General features: G+C 42.5%; 1 pseudogene across 1 annotated transcript; it reads left to right on the forward strand.

Moving 5' to 3' along the window:
- The first annotated feature begins 1,328 nt into the window (after positions 1-1,328).
- Positions 1,329-12,470, forward strand: LOC311111400 (major histocompatibility complex class I-related gene protein-like; annotated as a pseudogene). The gene is made up of 3 exons: positions 1,329-1,340; positions 3,684-3,834; positions 11,413-12,470. The product of its transcript is annotated as a major histocompatibility complex class I-related gene protein-like (transcript).
- The last annotated feature ends 874 nt before the right edge of the window (positions 12,471-13,344 follow it).

Genomic DNA, 13,344 nt, shown 5'->3' on the forward strand with positions numbered 1-13,344 from the left:
GGCATTTAACTCTTCTTTAACTACCGGTATGTATCTAATCCGGTTTCGGCATGAGAAAATGAGTGAAGTCCCAAATTCCTGTGAGATACTGCGTGAATTTGCACACTCATGGATACGGAGCCTCAGAAATGAAAGATCCGGTCTTGGCTAGAGAACAGAAGATTATAGGTTTGAATCTCACTGATGCTGTGTAATAAAAAAGAAATGTGTTTGCATGATTAATACATATGGCAATGAATGTATCCTATCAGTGCTTGCAGTTAAAAAAAGTTAATCCAAAATAAGCTAGCAGTGTTATTAAAAGTCTTTGTCACACCCTGATATGTTTCACCTGTCTTTGAGCTTGTCTCCACCCCCCTCCAGGTATCGCCCATCTTCCCCACTATCCCCAGTGCATTTATACCTGTGTTCTCTGTTTGTCTGTTGCCTGTTCGTCTTGTCTTGACTTACCAGCGTGCTTTCCCATTTTCCTGTTTCTCAAGTGTTTATTTCCTAGTTTTCCCGGTTCTGACCATTCTGCCTGCCCTGACTCCGAGCCTGCCTGCCGTCCTGTACCTGCCTGACTCTGACCTGATTACGAACCTCTGCCTGTCCTCCACCTGCCCTTTGCCTGCCCCATGTTCTAATAAATGATTATTGAGAACTGTACTATCCGCTTCCTGTGTCTGCATCTGGGTCATATCCTGAGTCGTGATAGTCTTATTGAAACATTCAGTGAAAGTTTTAAGGAAGTTATTCAAAAACCTTGAAATAACCTATAATTTCCATTCTCAGAGCGTTAATAAAACCTTCCAGGAATACTTTCAAGGAACCAGAGTAAAACGTTCTCAGAACCTCCCCAGAACCTAAAAATAAACATTCCCAAAAAAGACAACATTTTCACTTCTGTTCTCAGAATGTTTAAAAAAACGTTCAGTTTTACCGGTCAGGGAATGTATGGCGTCATTCCTACAACCAATGTGAAACCAAAAACATACGTTCCCACAACTTCCAAGGAACCAAATGTGCTAGCTGGGCTATTCTGCCTACTCCGGGAGTCCTGGGCCCTATCCACAAAGCATCTCAGAAAAGTTCCTAGGGATCCTGTTAAAACCAGTTTTAAGAATAACGTTTTAAAGAATACGTTTTTAGGATGATGCTAAGACACTGCCCAGACAAAGTCTGAACCAGGAGTAAAATCAACTCATAAAAGTTTGCCTCAGCTGGTAATCACGACAGTTTGGTACCGCAAAAGAAAAATTGTGATGACGCTCATTGACATTGTTGCAAATGATGGGGAATAACCAGTGAGGCATCAACAGTTATGCACGCTTCAGTCAACGGTGAATATGACTGCAACGGTAAAACGTTTGATATAATTTTGACACGATCACTTTGCCTACTCTTAATTCTTTGCTAATATGTTGGCATGCATAAACTTTGTTTTTTTTACCAATTTTGATGGTTGTTAAAATTGATAATATTATCGTTATATCAACACACTCGTCACTCCCGTTTAACAACTCTAAATCACTTTGGCACAGTTGGCATCAAATCACTTGCATAAAACGTTTGAAAGATCTATAATTTTCATCAAACACAATCAAAGTTAACATGAGACCTAGATGCCTCCAATTGCCCAATTTATAGGAATGCCCAGTTTAGGCATATTTTTTTAACGTGTTATTGTGCACCAAAGGGATAACTTGAAATAACATGATATAGGTTAATTAAAAAATCAAAAGAAAAATGTGATTTTTTATTACCCTATGTGGTTATAAGTATTTAGGCATATCATGTGAAATGTAGCTAATGTTAAATAATTTTCAAAAATGCAAGAGATACTGTTGCATGTAGGTCTAGATTATTTATGGATTAATCATATAGAAATATCAAAACATTCTTTCAACAACTCCAAAGCAATTGCATGTGGCGCAGGATCCACTGACTCACTGCTTTTTTTCTACTATCAAGAAACTTGCTGGTAACTCTTAACTGGTTAGAACACCTAATGAGTATCTGTCAACTAAGTGGGACTCTTGTGCCTAAAGAGGTTTCATACATAGCTTTTATTTTTACCCATAAGAGTAGGAGTAAAATGTCTCTATTCTCAGACTAATTTTCTACTCTTGAGTCGCTTTGTGGATACGGGCCATCGGTCCGTATCCACAAAGCATCTCAGAAAAGGTACTAGGAATCCTGTTAAAACATTTTTTAACAAAAAACTATTTATAAAAATAACTCCCAGTTCAAGGTAGGTTTTAGGACGATGTTAAGACACTGCCCAGACAAAAGTAAAATCAACTCATAAAAGTTTGTTTTAGATGGTAATCACAACAGTTTGAGGTACCGCAAATGAAAGACGGTGAAGATGCTCAGTAGGCAGGTTTCCATTGACAAAAACAATGACGCAATAAAAAATCATTGCGACGTGTAATGGAAATGGCAGATATAGGATACATTTTCTAAAGATCGACAACATTTTAATCCGTTCGACAGGGGTGGATTTTTCTTCTGTCTGACTTACTTTATTGCAACAAATGAGGATGGAAACTGTGTCTTTCGAATAAATGATGACTGCCGAATCATTTTGAAGATATGCGGGGCACGTGATGTCACCTCGTAACTATAAAGCTCCACTCCACAATTCATTATAAATGTGTATGTCTTACAAAATATATTTTTTAAACTATAAAAATAATGTTTCTTTGCAGGACATTGTTTGTCCTGACTTTTAAGAATGCCTGAATTGCTTCGCCTTGCATTTCCTGGTTGGCTGGCAAGTTTCACCATCTAAATATTTCAGATCTACAGGAGTGCAAGTTTCACCATGGCACGGACCGTGGCGATTCGTTGGCATATGGTAATTATTAGAATATGGAATATATTAGTCAATTATTGCGTTCAATGGAAACTCACCCTAGCAGACAATTGTCGCATCTATTTTCTATGCAAGTTAATGGAAACATAGCTATTGAATATCCATTTGAGCATGGTGAAGTTATTAATTACACTTTGGACAGTGTATCAATACACCAAGTCACTACAAAGATACAGGCCTCCTTCCTAACTCAGTTGCCGGAGAAGAAGGAAACCACTCAGGGATTTCACCATGAGGCCAATGGTGACTTTAAAACAGTTACAGAGTTTAATGGCTGTGATAGGGGAAAAAATTAGGATGGATCAACAACATTGTAGTTACTCCACAATACTGACCTAAATGACAGAGTGAAATGAAGGAAGCCTGTACATAATACAACAATTCCAAAACATGCATCCTGTTTGCAATAAGGCACTAAAGTAAAACTGCAAAAAATATGGCAAATAAATCAACTTTATGTCCTGAATACAAAGCATTATGTTTGGGGCAAATCCAACACAACATCACTGAGTACCACTCTTCATATTTTCAAGCATGGTGGTGGCTGAATCCTGTTATGGGTATGTTCTAGAGTAAAACCTGGTTCAGTCTGCTTTCCAACAGGGGGGATGTGAAAGGTATTTGGGGGATGCGGGAGGGTTTGATAATGGTTAGTAGGGCTCTTTTTATTTTCTTAGTAGCACAGGATTAGATAGTTTAGTTTCGCTTAATGTTTGTTTCTTTATTCATTTAGTCTGTAAACTGTGATTGACTACATACTCCAGTACAGTAGGTGGCGACATGCACCTCTAAAGTTTGTTTGCAGACCACCTTAATATTGTAGAAGAAGAAGATAAGCATTATCGAAAGGAAAAGTCAGATTCACTTGAGAGCTAGAAACCTCATATGTGAGGCTACTGCAAAAGTAGTGAACATTTCTAAATCATGGGCAAACTTTTTGTTTGTTATTTTGTTTTCCACCATTATCAACGCAGGTAAGATGGACTATTTACTTTCTCTCAACTCATTGAAAGATTTTTTATGTTATACAATGTTAAATGGAGAGTTTGGGACTATAAGGTTCTATCTGCATTTTTGTCAAACTAGTTATTGACATAGCCTTGTTCTGTTCAATGTTCTCTCCCTATATAGTACTCTAAATACCCCAATTCATGTTGTTCAGTTCAAGAGAATACAAGATCAAAATTGCTGATGCTAGGCAGCTGCACAGATATGGCTCTACCTGCAGAGCACATGCCTCTTTGCCCTTCCAGTCTCCAAAGTGTCCTTTTGGGTGGTGATATAATTTCCCCAAAAAGTTTTGTAATTAAAAAAAAATGTTTTGTCATTGTTGTTTGGACCCACTGCCTGCAAGTCGTCTGTTGGTTGTGCCTGTTGATCTGCCCTGTACAGAGCTCAGCTCGCACGCGTGACCTGTTGCACCTTTTTCCAAGTCTGCCCTGTCCAGATATTGCCAGGCCCAGTATGTAAACATGCATGGTTTGAGAGATACGTTCACCGGTCGAGTGTGTGTGCCAACTACCTAGTTTAAATTTCAACAGTGCTGCCACAGCAGAATAACATTTAATTATCACTTGATAACACTTGATTTAGCCTACATCATCATCAATATTCAGTCTGATTGGCTGATACTCACAGCAGAGAGAGGCAGGAAGACAGAGAGGTAAATCACAATCAGTAAAATAAATAGAGTTAGCTAACTAGCAGATTTACATCAATCATCAACATCAATGATCAGCTGCTAGCCCACCCTCTTTTCCCAACGTCAATCATGACTTTAGGAGGCACTAACTAGCTTGCTTACCATTTTTGATGATGAGTGTGTGTGGTTTTTTCTCTTTGAACACTTTGTTCCCCCTGAAAAGTCTGTGCACGGCCCTGCCTGACACCATGCAAACCAATGAGTGTTCGGAACTTTAAAGCCAATTATCTCAATATCATCTTTTTGCAGTGTTACGGATACAGGTATCCTGTGTCCTGTGTTTTTCTCTCCTTCTGCCCTAATCACAGGTGTCCTGTATGTTCCTGATTGGTGGTCGTTGAGGTGTCTGCTGATTGGACCAATCAGTGAACATTCCTGTGCATTGCACCACCTGTTACTCGTTTTTTCAATCACACATCCCATTATATAAAAACCAGTCACTTGTGTTTGTTAGAGAGAGAGAATATTTCTGTATGTGAGTATGGACACTGTGGTGTCCTGTTTTTGTTTACTCACTCAGTTGCTGGTTACTATGATTGGTAATTCTGTTAGACCACTGTTTTGTATGTGAGTAATGGATACTGTGATGTCCTGTGTTTAGAGTACTCATTAGTTTGCTGGTTACTCTGTTTGGTAACTATTGTGTGTTTCTGGGAAAGGGGAGTTTGAGCTAGCTGCCCTTGGGCATACATTTCCCGTAGAAAGAACTGTCTATAAACACTAGTTAGACCTGAGCGGACCACCCACTGTATTTTTGTATGGTAGCAGTAGCCTAGCGGTTCTTGAGGCAGGCAAGATCAGCTTAGGGGTGTTTTACACTATTGTTTCATTTCTTGGGTCCTGCTCAGCCCTTTTTCCCAAACCTTTACCGTGTGTTCAGAAATAAACCATTTGTGTTTGACGGTAGTTCATGGTTGTTGTGTCATATTTGTTCTCACTGTTCCATGCCACCCTTATAATTTACATGAATTATGTTACGGGTCTCATGTCCATCACCCTAGACGTTCAAAGCCACGGGGTTCGTAACATAAAGTGGGTGCTCGTCCGGGATTTATCCCATGCTACTCATGTAAATTAGTAGGTGTCTGGTTCAGTGTTGAGCTTGGCAGCTGTTACTACCTGTTTTTTGTTTGTGTTCAGTAGTCGACGGCTCGTGTTGCTAGTAGGATGGCTACTTTTGAGTTGGAAGCATTTTTGGAAAACCCTACGTGGGAGGTTTTTGAGAATTGCCGTAGAGTGGATCTACAGGTTTTGGCTGACCACTTTTCTGTACCGATATCAAGGGTTTTAGTGAAAGCCGAAGTGAGGAAAGCAGTGTTAGAAATATTGTTGAGCGAGCGAGTGCTTGAGTTACCGCCGCCTGAGTCTGCTGCTCCTGTAGGGGAGGTGGTGGCTGTTCCTGTAAGCCCATCAGTGTCTGAGGACGAGGCTAAGGCTCCGGCCACATTGCCCCGTTATGACCCACTCTCCCCACTGACTGACAGTGATGCCAGGATGGATGTCCGCTTGACACGGCTCCAAATGGAGGCGGAAGAGCGGGCACAAATCAGGCTAGACAAACTGGAGACGCGTAAGCTTGATCAAGAACTGGAGACGCGTAAGATGGAACTGGAGATGCGTAAGATGGAACTGGAGATGCGTAAAATGGAACTAGAGGCAGAAACAGCGAGGTTAGTCTCTGCTAATACTATGCCTGCTAGTGAGCCATCCTCTCCAGCTGTGTCGTCTGCTACTTTTGATATTAGTAGGCAGATCACCTTGGTACCTGTGTTCAGGGAGTCAGAGGTTGATTCCTATTTCAGTGTGTTTGAACGGATAGCGGTAGCATTGAAATGGCCCGAAGAGGTATGGTGCCTATTACTTCAGTGTAAACTAACAGGTAAAGCCCAAGAGGTTCTGGCAGCGCTACCTCTTGAAGACAGTTTGAATTATGAAGTGGTCAAAGCTACTGTTCTTCGTGCCTATGAGCTTGTTCCTGAGGCATATCGACAGAGATTTAGGTCTCATAAAAAGTCTCCTACTCAGACTTATGTGGAGTTTGCTAGAGACAAAGGAAATCTGTTTGACAAATGGCACAGTGCTAGTAAAGTAACTGATTTTAACTCTCTACGGGAGTTAATCTTGTTAGAAGAGTTTAAAAATTGCTTACCGGAACGCATTGTAGTTTATCTGAACGAACAGAAAGTATCCTCACTGTCGGAAGCGTCTGTATTGGCAGACGAGTTTGTGTTGACGCATAAGAGCGTGTTTTCGGCTCGTACGGAGAGCAGGGCTGCGGAGTTGCTAACTTTTAGTCCTAGTCGACCAGCAGTACATCCAGCACGCCCAAAAGATGTGCGTCACTGTTTCTATTGTCATAAGGTGGGACATATGGTTAATGATTGCTTTCTGCTAAAACGCAAACCGGGGATGCCTCAGCACGCCAGGCCGCCAACGGGTGTTGGGCTGATTCGTACGGTTGTAAGGCCGGAATCAAGACAGAGGCCTCATAGTGAATGTGGTTTGAAAGTCCCTGTCCCAGATCACAGTTATGAACCGTTCATTTTTGAGGGGTTTGTTTCTATATCAGATGACGAAGCGTCTCAGCGTCCAGTTAGAATCCTCAGAGATACTGGTGCGGCGCAGTCGTTCATACTAGCTGATGTGTTGCCCTTGTCTAATAATACATATTGTGGTTCCAGTGTGTTAGTACAAGGAATTGAAATGGGATTTGTTCCAGTGCCATTGCACTTTGTGAACGTACACTCTGAGTTAGTCAGTGGAGTGTTCAGAGTTGGAGTACGTCCTATGTTGCCAGTAAAAGGTGTGACATTTTATAATGGGCAACGATATTGCCGGAGGAAAGGTGATACCCGTATTGGAGGTATTGGATAAAAGTGACCAGTCTCTCTCCGAGGAGCTGGCACAGGGTTATCCAGATGTGTTCCCCGCTTGTGCTGTCACACGTGCTCAAGCACGACAAGTGGGTGAAGTGATAGATTTGTCGAACACGATTCTATTCAGAGAGTGTGACCCAGAGGATAGTTCGGGTGCTACCTCTGGTAAGCTGGTGCAGTCTGACCAACAGTCCAGAGAAAGGAAGAAGGATGTGGAACTTGTTGCTGAGGCAATACAGTTACCAGTCACTCGTGAGCAGCTGATCGCTAACCAAAAGGTTGACATTAGCCTGGCTAAATGTTTTTCTAGTGTTGTCTCAGAGGAGGAGCTAAAGAAGAAAAACATGGCATACTTCATTGATGGTAATCTCCTCATGCGTAAATGGACATCCCATGTTGACGCTGGCGGAGATTGGAATGCTGTTTACCAAATAGTGATTCCTATAGCCTTTCGACAAAATGTTTTATCCCTCGCTCATGATCACCAGTGGTCCGGACATCTGGGAGTCACCAAGACTTATGATCGAGTTTTGCGACATTTCTTTTGGCCTGGTTTAAAACAAGATGTGGCTCAGTTCTGTCGGACTTGCCACACCTGTCAAGTAACTGGGAAACCGAACCAGGTTATTTCCCCCGCTCCTCTTTGTCCCATACCGGCCATAGGTGAACCCTTCGAACATGTGATGGTTGATTGTGTTGGACCATTACCAAAAACAAAATCTGGTAACCAGTTTATGTTGACAATTATGTGTGTGGCCACCAGGTACCCAGAGGCCATTCCTCTGCGAAGGATTACTGCTCCAGTGGTGAGTAAAGCGTTGATCAAATTCTTCTCAACTTTTGGGTTACCTAAGGTGATACAAACTGATCAGGGTACGAATTTCCTTTCTAAACTTTTCAAACAAGTGTTAAAATCCTTGTCAGTTACACACCGTGTGTCAAGCGCATATCACCCAGAGTCTCAGGGTGCGCTTGAACGTTGGCATCAGACCCTGAAGTCTATGCTCCGTAAATATTGCTTGGAATCTGAGAAAGATTGGGATGAGGGAGTTCCTCTAGTGTTGTTTGCTGTCCGTGAGACAGTACAGGAATCCCTAGGGTTCAGCCCAGCTGAACTGGTGTTTGGACACACCATGAGAGGACCTATGAAAGTCCTTAAGGATCAGTTTTTGTCACAGTTTTTGTCACATGGTGCCTGTGCTCTAGCAAAGGAAGCGCTGTCTTCCTCACAGAAACGGATGAAACGACACTATGACACACAGGCTGTTTCTCGTTCACTGCAGCCAGGTGACCAAGTTCTTGTATTGTTGCCTGTGCCAGGAGCGTCATTGTCAGCACGTTTCTCTGGTCCTTATGTCATTGAAAAGAAACTAAGTGAAACTGACTATGTGATACAGACTCCTGATAGAAAACGCCAATCTCGTGTGTGCCACGTTAACATGTTGAAGACATTCCACACCAGACCCGTCACTCAGGTAGACAGTCCAGAGAAACTGGCCGAGTCGGCTGTCTCTATTGCTGCTACGGCTGTAGTGGGAGGTCATGTTAATGATGTGGACGGAGATGGTTTGGAGTTGCGCAATACTCAGCAGCAGTGTGCTAGATTGCCCAATTCAGAGATGCTGCTGTCTCTCCCGTCAAGCCTGATTAATTTAACGGACAGACAGTCAGATGATATTGTGAGACTATTACACAGCTTTCCATGTCTTTTTAATGATGTTCCTACATGTACAAATGTGTTAGAACATGACATTAATGTTGGAAACGCTGCACCTATCAAGCAACATGCTTATCGTGTCAACGTCGCTAAGAGAAAGATAATGAGGGGTGAGGTCGGTTATTTGCTGGAGAATAACCTGGCTATGCCAAGTTCAAGTCCTTGGAGTTCTCCGTGCATTCTGGTTCCTAAACCTGATGGGACATCCAGATTATGTACGGACTATCGGAAAGTCAATGCTGTCACAGTGCCCGACTCGTTCCCGTTACCCAGACTGGATGACTGTATTGATACTGTTGGTGCTGCTACTTATGTAACCAAACTAGATCTTCTAAAAGGTTACTGGCAGGTGCCGTTAACCCCACGTGCCTCCGACATCTCTGCCTTTGTGACCCCAGATCACTTCCTACAATATGCTGTCATGGCATTTGGGATGCGGAACGCACCAGCCACTTTCCAACGCCTGGTTAACACAGTATTGGCTGGAGTTCCTAATTGTAGTGCTTACCTTGATGATCTGGTAATTTATTCAACTGAGTGGTCTGATCATGTTAAAACTCTAAGGGTAGTGTGTGAACGTCTAGCAACCGCTTCTCTAACCCTGAACTTAGCAAAGTGCGAGTTTGGGAAGGCCACTGTTACTTATCTTGGTAAACAGGTCGGCCATGGTCAGGTGCGCCCTGTAAATGCCAAGGTCTCCGCTATAAACGCATTTCCCGCACCTACCACCAGAAGAGAGCTACGCCGTTTTTTAGGGATGGTTGGCTACTACCGTAGTTTCTGTAAAAATTTCTCTGCGGTAGTTGCTCCATTAACGGATTTGCTCAGTCCGGCGAGAAAATTTGTATGGTCAGAAGATTGTTGTACTGCTTTCAACACTGCTAAAGCACTCTTATGTAGTACTCCTGTTCTTGCTGCGCCAGATTTTGAACGACCGTTTAAACTGGAGGTAGATGCAAGTGCCAGAGGTGCTGGTGCTGTTCTACTGCAGCAGGGCCAGAGTGGAGTGGACCATCCTGTCTGTTATTTTTCACGGAAATTTAACAAATGTCAGACAAACTATTCCACCATTGAACAAGAAGCTCTAGCTTTGTTGTTAGCTCTGCAGTACTTTGAAGTTTATGTTGGTTCCAGTGCATTACCAGTGATAGTGTATACTGACCATAACCCCTTAGTTTTTCTCCACCGGATGTACAACCAGAACCAACGCCTTATGCGTTGGGCACTTGTCGTGCAAAATTATAATTTGGAGATCCGCCACAAAAAGGGGTTGGATAATGTGTTGGCAGATGCTTTGTCTCGTGTGTAATGATCTAGGTTTTTTTTTGTTATCCCGGCAGGATGATTTGTGAATTTGGGTGTTGTGATAGTACGTGTGTCGCAAACCATTGTGGTTTGCTCTTTTAAGGGTGGGAGTGTTACGGATACAGGTATCCTGTGTCCTGTGTTTTTCTCTCCTTCTGCCCTAATCACAGGTGTCCTGTATGTTCCTGATTGGTGGTCGTTGAGGTGTCTGCTGATTGGACCAATCAGTGAACATTCCTGTGCATTGCACCACCTGTTACTCGTTTTTTCAATCACACATCCCATTATATAAAAACCAGTCACTTGTGTTTGTTAGAGAGAGAGAATATTTCTGTATGTGAGTATGGACACTGTGGTGTCCTGTTTTTGTTTACTCACTCAGTTGCTGGTTACTATGATTGGTAATTCTGTTAGACCACTGTTTTGTATGTGAGTAATGGATACTGTGATGTCCTGTGTTTAGAGTACTCATTAGTTTGCTGGTTACTCTGTTTGGTAACTATTGTGTGTTTCTGGGAAAGGGGAGTTTGAGCTAGCTGCCCTTGGGCATACATTTCCCGTAGAAAGAACTGTCTATAAACACTAGTTAGACCTGAGCGGACCACCCACTGTATTTTTGTATGGTAGCAGTAGCCTAGCGGTTCTTGAGGCAGGCAAGATCAGCTTAGGGGTGTTTTACACTATTGTTTCATTTCTTGGGTCCTGCTCAGCCCTTTTTCCCAAACCTTTACCGTGTGTTCAGAAATAAACCATTTGTGTTTGACGGTAGTTCATGGTTGTTGTGTCATATTTGTTCTCACTGTTCCATGCCACCCTTATAATTTACATGAATTATGTTACGGGTCTCATGTCCATCACCCTAGACGTTCAAAGCCACGGGGTTCGTAACATGCAGATAGAACCTTATAGCTCTCAATGTTGATAACTGTGGATAATATCACTCCTCTCTCAGGTTCAGGATCACATTCTCTGTGGGCACTTGCAACACACATCATCGGAGAGACGCCTTTCCCTGAGTTTACGGTTGTGGTGATGTTGGATGAAGTTCAAGTGGGTTACTATGACTCCAACATGAAACACTTTATCTACAGGGGACTTAACCCAACAGACAAAATACATGATGACCTAGCTCAGGACGGAGCTTATGTATTTGAAATTATGTACCAGAGCATTAAAGAGAGATCCTTTCAGCTAAAGCACCACTTTAATCTCACAGAAGGTGTTCAAGTTCAGCAAAGAATGGCTGGCTGTGAGATGTTGGACAATGGTGAACCGGCCTTGGTCATGTCAAAGAACAATTTCAATGCCATTTATACAGATCGAATGTTATATTACAACATGACACATTTTACATACGATGCAGGGAAACTACTGCCAGGATGGGATGGGATGAGGAGAGCATATTTTAGAACACTTTTTGGGAATATTTTCCTTCCCATTTGAATCAAAACACTGAAGACATTCCTGAAGAGAGAGAAGAATGTTGAGATGCGTAAAGTGCCTCCCAGACTCAGGTTGATAAAGAAAGAGGTTTCTGGAGGGCTCCAGGTGAGCTGCCTGGCGTTTGGTTTCTACCCCCGCCACATCAACCTGACCCTGCTGAGAGACGGCCAGCCAGTGGCAGAACAGGAGCTGACAGGGGGGGAGGTGCTGCCTAGTGGAGATGGGACCTACCAGCTGAGGAAGAGTCTGGAGGTCAGTACTGAGGAGCTAAAGAAGAGACACAACTACACCTGTACTGCCTCTCACCTCAGTCTGGACAACAAGCTGGATGTCAGTTGGGAGTCTGGGGCAGAGAGAGTACACCTATCCACACTCTCAGCTCTAGTGGTGATGGTGCTGATTGTTACTCTATTGGGCATTTTCATTTGCTTCAAAAGGAGGAGACACACCGTATAGCAGACATTGTCACAACTTACCAACGTTGATGCAAAAGTGGCGGAGGAAATGAACCTGTCTTCAGATTCTACGACATAAGGGACAGATCATAATTTACTGGGGGCAGGGTGGTCCTAAATAGGGGAGGGTTGTCAAACGTATTTTTTTTGCTTTGGGGAGTTTTTCAATTTTTTTTCATTGGGTATAGGGGAGGGTAGTGCGTTTCTTCCTGGTTAACATTGCTCTTTTGCAGGTTTTACTATGTAATTTCTTCCATCCTAGCCACATTTCCTCATCTGCTTGCATGCGCCTATATCAAGGTGTTTTGGTACTTCCCTTATGCACCACACTTTTCCATGTGCTAACTTTTACTATACCACAGGTCAATATAGTCTACCAGTCTAATGTCTATCCTGCCCTCTATCCACCATTCATAGTGATAATAGTGGTAGGTGGATCGTTTGTCCAGATCTGCAATAGGCTAACTAGCAATCATACCACACATAAAATCATTCAAAGGTGCATCAATTTTAAACATGAATCGACAAGGAAAAATAGGAATAGCTGATAGGCAGTCGACAGGTTAGGTGCATCATTACACTTGAAAGAACAGTGAAGACATGAAACACACAGCTCAAAAAGCTCCCCTATTGATCTTGTTCAGGGACAATACAATTATCATACCTAGACTATAGTAGCCTACAACACTACAATGCAATTAATAATTGCCTTATTGATTTCAAGTGAGTTCAAAATTCTACTCTAGGATGCAGTTAAAATGTCATTTGAATAATAGTGCAAAAGCCCTGTGATTTAAATGTTTCATTCGATTTGGATCAGTTGTGGGTCTACTCTCGACAGTTTATAAGGTCTAGAAAAGGCACAGGAGTCTGGCTGTATTTTTACTTCCGATACTGAATGCACTGTCTGTTGCAGATCATCATTCTCCCGAGTTGGCCTATAATAATGTGACCACATATGCTCCCGGCAGGCCCAGTTATACAGG

The sequence above is a fragment of the Coregonus lavaretus genome, assembly GCF_964263955.1.
Source record: "Coregonus lavaretus genome assembly, chromosome: 37".
Lineage (NCBI taxonomy): Eukaryota > Metazoa > Chordata > Actinopteri > Salmoniformes > Salmonidae > Coregonus > Coregonus lavaretus.